Below are 10,284 nucleotides of genomic sequence, written 5' to 3'. Positions count from 1 at the left end.
GCCTCCTAGGACAGGACAAAAGAATCAGGGAGACAGAACAATTGCAGCAATTTTGTGCATCTGTGCAGAGCTTTCCTCCTCTATTGCTGTATAGGCTCCCCGATCTGCAAGTAAAAAGTGGGTAAATTGGTTCATATTGCCATGCAATTCTTCCTATCAAGAACATTTCTGATGGTGCTGCTCTTGGGGACAGTGATAAATGCAATGGCCATTTGTTCAAGCCTCTTCTTAATTCTCTTTTTCCATTCAATTGGTTGATTCTTTTCCTCCTGAGCGTATTTCACAGACTCTGCGTGAAGGGAAAAGTCAGCTTGAGACACAGCTCTCCTTTCCTACAGGTATTAAAACTGTCAGCAGGTAATACCAGACGGCCTTCAAGCAGTCATTTAAGACTGCTTAATGTACAACAAAACCCATCATCCTACTTTCATCAGCTGGAAAAAAAAAGTTTTATTTGTAGAACGATCACAGGTTCACTCATTTACTAGTGCAGAACTCTTCACTTGATTGATGCTATAAGTCTAGAAGACTGAATACCATTCGAGTTCTTGCATTGTTTCCCAAAGCACTTCTTTTTGTATACTTCCAATATACAAAAAAAGAAGAACAGGTTAAAATTAAACAAGAGAGAAACTTCTAGCTGAAAGGGAATCTGGTTTCATTGCAAGTTTAACAGGATAAAAGTCAGATGAGATATAAATCCACAACTAAATGTGAATGGCATAAAACAAATTGCCTTTATGTAAGATATCATGAGTGAAAAAATAATAGCTTCCAGCGGGAGTGTCTTAAAGTGTTGATCTGCATTTATATGCTACTGATATTGCCCTTGAAATCGCCACTGCTGTCTGTGCAGCATCAAAGAGATGAATTTCATTTGTGCTTACAGATCAGAGACATCTACACACTGAAATATAAACATATCCTCATCCCTTACACATCATTGAAATCTGCTTAATGTTTACTTTGTGCTATGCAGAGCTCATATTGCTAATAGACATATTTGGCACATTTTATTTCCATCAGAAATACTCCATTTTCCATCTTTAGCATCAGTTCAGGTGAGAGCAGAGACCTACACTGAGAATGCCCTCAGCCACACATACCAGAGGGATTATCACATGCACAATTGCTCCCCCGAACTGGAGCTATTGTGCAACACCGATCAGGCCTCAATTTCAGATTATAGCAAAGTTAGCTCTTCCAGTACAAAGGCATTTTTGAGATTACAGCATCTAAATAGACTGAGGTACGCTACCATCCCCATATTACAGAGAGGAGGAAAAGAAAGAAAAGATACAGGCAATGTGAAGTCTGAACTGACACACATACCAAGTTTATACCAAAAGATGTAAACTGAACTAGAATCCTTTGAGACTCAATCTATGCCTTAATCACAAATCTGTCCTTTCTATGCCAGAAAATGAAAAATCTCTCCACCTGCCTGTCAGCCAGTGACAGCATTATAAGAAGATTAAAGATGAAAGGCTTTACAGAGGTTTTTAACTGCAGATCTTACAGATTCTTCACTCTATTTCTCATGAAGATTTTATTTGTTCTCACTTTGTATTTTAGTTTTCCTAATCTAGAATGAAAGTCACTGAGAATGAAATGTATGTTTTGCTCTTTATGCACAGAAAACACAGCAAAGAAACTGTCAGTGAAGATCAAACTGTGAAAAACAACAAATTGCTCAGAGAGAGCAAAGTGGAAGTGTGAAGAGGGCTCCTGCGTAAGAAGTAGAAATAACTGAAAAAAGCAAAAACGAGTATGCTCTCAAGCAAGCGAATAAAGCAGCATATTGTTCAAACATGGAAGTTTCCGGTTTAATTAAAAAGAGTGAAAAAAATCTTGTCATGCGTTACAGAGTAGTAATTAATATTTTCTGCAAATTCTCCCAAATAAATGAGTGGTTTTTAACAGTTACTGCAACGCTTGTGATTGCCCCCAGGACTGCTCATGGAGTAAAGAAGGACACAATACAATTGAGTCCTAAAATTATTCACAATTATATTGATTTGGCAGTGTAGGTTAATTTCCCTTTTCTTGGTATCTTAAAGTCACACAAAGGTTTAATAAAGGACATGGGATGGGAAAAAAAAAAGTTAAACAGAACTTTATCATGGACAAAAGTGCACTAGGACTCCCAGTGTCTGAACCTGCAAATCTGAGGAGAAAGAATTTTAAATGCAGTGCAGTAGGGAGCCTTATACCTCAGCTAGGGATGAGGAGCGCTCACACAGGCTGGACCACAGCAGTGGTTTGTTAGAATGGATGAAAACCCACAGATTTCTACTTCTACTACAAGTTGTGCTCACACCAGCCCTGCCAATAGCATATGCCAACACCATGTGTATTGCTGAGACCATGACTCAGCATGGAGTCACATGAAGTCTCACTAATAGCAGAAAACAGATCACCAGAGAAAATTCCTGATCTGTCTTCTACTTAAAATCATCTTGAAACTTGGAAGATACAGTGGAACATTTTCAGTTGTGCACTACAGCTACAAAGTATAAGCAGTGACCTGTCTCAAGACAACATTTTCTGTTTCTCTATAACGATTTAACTGTTTGTTTTCCAAATTACAGGTGTCAGTTCCTTCTCCGTTCTACAGTACCCAGAAGACTGTTGAGAGGTGGCAAGATCACCTGTTTTGGTCTTTTCAGATCCGTGGCTCTCTGTTCTACACACACCACAGACTTAGCCTGGCATTGGATGGAACATTCCCTCCTTTTCCTTTGAGTTTTGGGGGAAAAATAAAAAAATTAAAAAAAAATGTAGCACTATGGAATGCAGCCTTTTGAGGTGACAGCCTCCTGCAACAGGAAGGCAACCTAACCTCATCCATCTCTGTCTCAATCACAGTTTCCTCTTGCAGAAATGTGAAGCATCATTTTGATGCTGTAAGTTCTGAAGATCCCAAGTTCATACTACATTTTCGCTTTTTCATCTCTCTCTTATACATCTGCAACTCCCTGAAGCTTTAACACCAGTTTATAACATTGCAAACACATTTGTTTTCAGTTTTGTGTTGAACAAGATGCCACCAGGTCATAACTCTTGCTCTCTTGGTGGTGTAATTTAACATGCTAATACAGACTGATTTGACGCTATGTATTTTTTTTTACTCCAAGGTCTCTGTCTTGAGTAGGATCCCAAATCTTCACACTGCCTACACAGCATTTTCTAATCATTTCAAGTTTATCCTGGACATCTCAAGTTTATCAATAACTAATTTGAATCAAGGTAAAAGACCACATGGATCTGAAAGTTCTTGCCATAGTCAGAAATGTGATCTACTGTTAGGAAAACAGAAATTTGTGAATCTTTTTGGAAGTTAGCAGCTTGGAGGATTAGCAGATGGCTCTTCAGCTGACTCTCCTTTTTGAGCCTCCAATTGCAGTATCCATTAGGAGTCTGGAACTTTTAAGTTATTTAAACATAAAAGTTGCCAAGGAATGATATTATTATCATTAACTGTTTTCAGACATTAGGTCATATTTAAATTAAAGATTTAATGATGCATCTAAATGGCATTCTTTTCCATTGTAAATGTAAATTGATAAAATGATTTGACTAACTGTTATTAACTACTGTATTAATTTTCAATTCCCAGTTGTTCTAGCAGCAAACTCATACTAAAATATCCTTGATGTGTATTCATGCATCTGGAAACATTCTGCTCACTATTTCACTTCTCTAACTTTCTTGATTAACTTTAAATTCTCTGAGTGCAATTTCTTGCTTTGAACTCTTAAATAAGTTAATTAAGTGAACTCAAGAAATACTTTATTTTTTTTTTTTAACTCAGGCAACCTTATCTAAGAATGTCAACTGAAAAAATAAAAGAAAATCTTTCTCTGTAAATACATCATTAAATAAATTCCATGATAATATAATAAACTGACAATGGAAAACAGACAAAAATAATTGTGATAACTATTCATTTAATTGATTTACTCTTTTTGTCTCTCCAAGCTATCAAGCTCTGGATTTCAACCTGTGGGTCGTTCTAATATTCAGTCCTTTTACTGTGATCATCAAACTCACATTAGATTGATTATGTTACTTATTATGTGATCTGACCTTTGCAAACTATTCCCACTTTTTAAAAGTCTTATTTTGATTACACAATTCTCAAATTTTTATTTAATCAGCGTTTGCACAAGCCAAGTCACACTTGCAAAAGAGATTATGGAGAACCAGTATGTGAGAGGGTCTGGGGGATACAGTATCCTAATTAAAACTGAAAACATTTAGAGATGATTTTTCCCCACTAAATATTAAGGTATGTTCATGAGCTTCAAGTTTCCTTTTTTTTCTGAAAAGGTTACTGTAGACAATATAGTCCTATTATTTCACTAGTACAAGACTGGAGTCTCTTTCAAGATGGCAGCCATTATGACAGGGGAATGAAGATGGTCAGTTGATATTTTACATTATTAAAGAATCAAACAACAGAACATAGTTGAAGAAAAATGCCTTCTTTTATACAGTCAAATTGATTTTAAAGGCATGTCAGACGTCTAACTGAATTAATTGCTAATGTGAAAACGAGGGCGATATCATTAAGGCCAGCACATGCTACGTGAAAGAAGGGGAGCATGGAAACTAGGTTAAGTTAAATACAAACTATCACTGCCTTACATTTTAAAACAATGCTTTCCATTCCCTAGTAGCTCTGCATGGCGAAAAGCTGTCTTTCCTTCCTTCTCTTCATGTATTGAAAGGCCTCTCTCAGGTCTCCCTGGAGCCTTCTCTTCTCTAGGCCACACAGCCCCAGCTCTCATCCTGTCCTTGCAGGGGAGGTGCTCCATCCCTTGGATCATTTTTGTGGCCCTCCTCTGCCCATGCTCCAGCAGGTCCAAGCTTCTCCTGTGCTGAGGACTCCACATCTGGACACAGTACTCCAGGTGAGAATGCTGATTTTTTTTTTTTAATTTATATTTTTAGCTTCCTTAAACCTGTACAATATGACACCTTTTTTTTCCTCTCCTGAACAATTTGTTATCCAAAATTTATTCATGAATTAATTTAGGAAAGGCACCCAATATTCATGGGCTCACTTGGATCCATTCCACTCTTAAAGTCTGAAAAACTGTAATTAAACTGATTTTAAAAAATCCAAATATCAGCAACTGATTCAGAGTGGAGAAGTTCAAGATATGGATTTACTGAAAATTCATCATTCGCAGCCTCACAGCAGCAACACTAACTTACACCAAGACCACGAGGTTACTCATGGATGTTCACTACTCTATGAGGAGAAGCTTGGGGAATCCTTCTCTCTCTGGCTTTCTTTCATATCTATCCCTGAAAATTCATTTTCTCTCTGCAGAGACTTTTCAGCTGTTTATGAAGTAACAGTTGAATCATCACTCAGTAAATAGGCACTGACTTAGGCTATGTTAATAGCCTAATGTATTTTGCTATAAGGAATGGATATTCTTACATGAACAGTTGAGTCTATCCAGTACAAGGGGGATACAATCTCAGCAGGTAAGTGGAAATGCAGCAGGAGACAGGTGCATGACACCCCTCTTCAGACTGAGTCTGAGGTTATGACTTTTACCAAAATTGAGAGTTTAGAAACTTTCATTTCTGTTTATGTCAGAGCAAAATCTTCCCAAGAATTCTTAAGAGAAAGAGTCAGATTTCTAAGCTGTGCCACCATACTAGCAATGCTCTGAAAGTGAATTGAGAGTCTATTTCTTTCAGTGACTTATTGCTGAAAACTTAATCAACAATTATACTCCTGCCAGAAGACTCTGCTTCAGTGAACCAAGTTTGTATAAAGAAGCACCAAACTGTAGAGAATAGACCATTCAGTCTTCTCTCTCCTAAATATTGAGTAAGTAAATACAGCTGAACTCAAATTTATTGTACTTTTTTCTTTTCCATTTTCAAGCCAAAAATTATACTTAAAAATGGCCCTAACCATACCCTCTCCACAATTATTCCTCTGCTCTAAGTTGCCCTACACAGTGTGAATAAAATAGCTTTAGTCAGATTGCAGAATCTGGATCTTAGACTTCTAAAAGATAATGGAGATATATGGCATATGTTGCTGCTGGCAAGTTAGCTTTATTTGAATTCTCAATGAAACTAAATCAGCACTGTTGTTAGAAAAAGTAGAATTCAAAAGTGTGAGACCTTTAATTAACCTTTCATTCGAAAGGATTGATCCTCCACATCAAGGTTCATGTAAGTTGGTTCTATAGAAATTGGCACTGCTACCATCTGCAGTATGGATGAGTAGCAAACCTCACAGCCCTCATCTTTTGGGAGCAGAGAATTCAGATACATATAGAAAAGTGGCTTTTAGAAAGCTTTAAATTCTGCCTGTAGTTAAGGAAAACAGCCCTTTGTAATTAACTGCATATGAATCTATTAGAGAGCAATTAAAATCACACGTTACTGGGCGTCCAGTGACCTCAAAAGGGCAGAAGAGTATTGACAGGTCTGCTGGTGCCTTGCCTGGAACTTGCACTACAAAATGGAGCTTGGTGAGAGAGGCAAGTCACTGCAGTGTTTTTGGAAACAAAACTGAAATTCCTTTTGCAGATGAAAGCCTAAGTAGACTATGTTCAAGCTAGCTAATTTTGTCTTCGTTTTCCGTAGCTGCTAGCACCACAGTTTCTACTGCCTTCAGGTTTTGAAATTCAGGTCACTGAAAACAACCAGAAGAAGTTTTAGGCCAAGTGCCCAGTAATAGTCAGGTATTAAAAATGATTGCTGATGCAGGAAGGACGAAAGGGACCTGATGGAGAAATTATCACTAATAAGCGGTGCCAAAAAAAATCTAAAAGACTACTGGAAAGTTGCCTCTATTACTTTTCAGTGGAATGGATGTGAATTAAAAAGAATGGAATGTACTTTGGGGAGAGGAGATGAATGGAAGCACTGAGAATATAGAAAAAAATTTATAATTCCAGAAAATTATTTATACATTATGTTGCCTTAATTAAGTACTATGCCTTTACACATAAGCACAAATATGTTGATGAATATACCTTGCTGAGAAGAAAAGGCTAATAGATGTAAATAGTAGCTCCACAAAATATGCTGGATTAATAAAGACAAAGTTTTCTTGTTTGCTTCTCTTAAGTCAGAACTACTCCAAAAAAATAGCAAGTCAGATTTCTGACTTGTTTTTCAAAGTCTCTTTTCATCCATTTTCCAAGAACTAGTACAGCTAAATAAAACTGAGATTTGAAACCAAGTCCTGTGGAGTATATATTTTGTAATGTTTAATTTTGAGAAGGGAGGCATACTTTAGAAATCTCCTTCATTTCACTTATCTCATTTAGGTACTTTCAATTCAAGCATCACTTCCTACTTTCCGCTTTCACAGACAAACAAAAAGCCAAACTGTGGCATGACCAAAAAAAAAAAAGATACTAAATTCAATTTCTTGGCCAAAACTCAGATGATTTTAGTATAGCTAATATCTCAAAAATTGTCATTTGCTGCTCCTAGATCTCTCCTCACCAATTTTCTTGCCCATTTATGTCAGCTCTGTTTTTGAAGTCTCTTAAGAAAACAGCAAATACCAGCTTCCAAACTCCAAGCCTTCATCCTTTATTACTTTTCCTCATACATGAAAGGATTTTATTCTCTTGAAGGTGACAAACTATACAAGCCAGTCTAATTCTCAAAAGGTATTTTCAAAGAGATTCATTAAAAACAGAAATAAAGAAGAGAAAGTGGCAGCTGTGTAGGAGGATGGTTGACAGAAAATAACATTTCTGAAAACCCCTCTCAGAGAAAGCATTCAGTAAAGCAGTAATTGAATTCTAGAAAGAGGTGTCCATTCTCAAACCATCATTTTTTCGGATGTTATCCATTAGACTTTCATTTCTTTCTATGTTTGTTAGGTCTTGTTCCTCTGTATGCCCAGACCTATTTTTCGACCCCCTTGTCAGGGATTTAGTTCCTTTGATGCGCCTGGCTTGTTTTCAGTCCAGACATACTACAGAAAGACATTTCCCAGGTTGTTACACCTCATTATCATAAAAGATAGCTTTTTGCTAGCCCACCCACGCATCTTCCCACATAGTTCCAAGATGACCATGGCTTGTACAGTGTACAGACAGACAGCTGTAGCTGCCAGTTTGAGAGTAGTTATGCTCACACTAGAAATCATTTACTGGCAACAGACATTTCAGGAAGAAAACCTAAGCATCTTTACTCCCTTTGCCTCAGAAATATTTCTATCCATTTGGGAGAAAGAGCGCCTTCAGGAGTAAGAATAGTTTCCTTTTAAATCATCTACGTCTTCATCCAAAATATCTTGCTTGAACAAACATGTATTTTCATAATTTTTAGTTTGTAAATTATTAATCATTTTTCCTGAGAGCTGATGTGCACTTGCTCCAGTATACAGAGAGTTATTTTTCCTCCTTTAATCTTCAAATTGCCTGTGATTATCAATTGAAATGTTCAATCCCTTCCCTAAGCAAACAACTCTGAGTCTGTGAATCTCACTTGGAGTAGCTTGTAACAAGTACTTCATGTTCAAAATATATGAAGTATTGATAAACTAAGTTATGCAAAGTCATTTATTTTTTTTAAAGTTTCTGATTAGATGCATCATATAAATAACCAATACTGCTTAAAGTGAGAATGTTCTTTTTGCTACAAATTACATTTCAATTGCAAATGCATTTCTGTGGACTTATAGCAGTTAAATTTAATGAGTAGGCACTAGTGTAGTGGTTTAACCTAGTGAGTGGCTCAGCACCACACAGCTGTTCACTCACTCCTACCCTTCCAAGTGAGATGGGGAGGCAGAAATTGAAAAAACAAAGTAGACCTCATGAGTTGAATCTACTATTTACCAAGGTAGTGAAAAGGGAAAGGAAAACACTTATGACTATATATATTTCTAAATGCATACAACAAGTGATGCACAAGGAATTGCTTACCACTCCCTGACTGGTGCCCAGCTAGCTCCCTGAGCCATGAGAGTGAGCAAGATGAACTCCCACCTCCTTCTAAACTCCTACCACTTAATGCCATATGGTATGGAATATTCCTATAGCCAGTTTAAGTCAGCTGTCCTAATTCTGTACACTCCCACCCCCTTGGGCCCCTCACTGTGAATGGCCTTGGCTCTGCACAACACTGCTTAGCAGCAACTATAAACATAGGTGTGTCATCAACATTGTTTTTCTCCTAGAACCAAAACATAGAGTCACACCAGACGCTCTGAAGAAAACAGCTTAAACTAAGACAACTAGGTACTTTTCTTATCTTGAACATTAGGGAAAAGTTAATGAAATACAAATACAAATAAAAATGCGGCAGCAAACAATAGCGAAATACTCAAAATATCAGTAAGCACATCTGTTTTTTTTTTCTCTTTCAAGTTTCCAGTTCTTTACTCAAGAACAGAAAATGGTTAAAATCCAGCGGTATGCTTCTCAGTGTTTAATTATTTTTCTAGGAGGACTAGGATATCTCACTCCCAGGTACGATCATTTTCTGAGCTGCCTTGCAGGAACCGCATTTCCACGTTGGAGCAAAGTTCTGGGCATCCTCTAGTAATGGAAGGTAACAGTGAAACAGAAAGTACTGAGGCAAACTCCCAGTTGCCAATGCCAGCAGCCACTGCCTTCAGAATTTACTAACTCATCTCTACTAGTATAATTCAAGTGTTGCATATGGGTCGTGGCAATCCCTGTTATCAGCCCTGCTGAAAAGGACCTGGGGGTACTGGTGGGTTGTAAGCTGGACATGAACCATCAGTGTGCCTCCATAGACCAGAAATTCAACCATATCCTGCCCTGCAGGGCAAGGGAAGTGACCCTGCCCCTCTGCTTTGTGCTCATGAGACCCCACCTGGAGTAATGTGTCCAGATGTGGAGTCCTCAGCACAGGAAAGATACAGATCTCTTAGAGTGCATTCAGAGGAGGACGACAAAAATGATCCAAAGGATGGAACATATCACCTACAAGGACAGGCTGAGAGAGCTGGAGCTGTGCAGCCTGGAGAAGAGAAAGCTCCGGGGAGACCTGATAGAGACCTTTCAATATCTAAAGCGGGTATAAGAAAGAAGGGGACAGGCTCTTTAGCAGGGTCTGTTGTGACAGGACAAGGGGAAATGGTTTCAAACTAAAAGAGGGGAGATCTAGATTGGACATAAGGAAGAATCTTTTTTTACAATAAGGGAGATGAGGCACTGGCACAGGTTGCCCAGAGAGGTATGGATGACCCATCCCCGCAGGTATTCAAGGTGAGGCTGGACAGGGCTCTGAGCACCTGATTGATCTGTAGAT

The sequence above is a fragment of the Numida meleagris genome, chromosome 12 (assembly GCF_002078875.1).
Source record: "Numida meleagris isolate 19003 breed g44 Domestic line chromosome 12, NumMel1.0, whole genome shotgun sequence".
NCBI classification, from domain to species: domain Eukaryota; kingdom Metazoa; phylum Chordata; class Aves; order Galliformes; family Numididae; genus Numida; species Numida meleagris.
Note: the sequence above shows the minus strand (reverse complement) of the source record.